We start from the raw sequence: 465 nt of genomic DNA, 5'->3' as shown, positions 1-465 counted from the left end.
TGGATACAGACCGTCCAGTCCTGGTGCCTTCTCACTTTTCAGTACGGCTATTCCGTACTTTATTTCTTCTTCTGAAGGGCGATCAAGGTTTACATTCCATTCGCCTGTGTGCATTACCTCCACTGGTTGTGTTGCATGAGGCCAGCTGAACTGCTCTTCGAAGTGTTCGGCCCATCTCTCCAGTCGACGTTTTCGCGAGCGAATTAATGAGCCATCTTTTTCATTTATCGTTTCCCTGACCGTTTCTTTTCTAGGGCCAGCCGATCGTATCAGTTGATAAAGGGCGTGGCTGTTTGCCGCAGCAAAAGCCTTCTCCATCTCCCGAGCTTTCGATGTTCACCAGAGCTCTCGGTCTTTCCTTAGACTCTTCACTATTTGGCGTCTGAGGGATTTGAGTGCGGCGTCGTACTCGTTGCCTGCTGGTATGGCTTTCCTGGCATCAGTCATGGATAACAACCTCGACGA

The sequence above is a fragment of the Opisthorchis viverrini genome, assembly GCF_000715545.1.
Source record: "Opisthorchis viverrini unplaced genomic scaffold opera_v5_126, whole genome shotgun sequence".
Classification (NCBI taxonomy): domain Eukaryota; kingdom Metazoa; phylum Platyhelminthes; class Trematoda; order Opisthorchiida; family Opisthorchiidae; genus Opisthorchis; species Opisthorchis viverrini.
The sequence above is the reverse complement of the archived record's forward strand: the minus strand, read 5'-3'. Positions refer to the sequence as shown.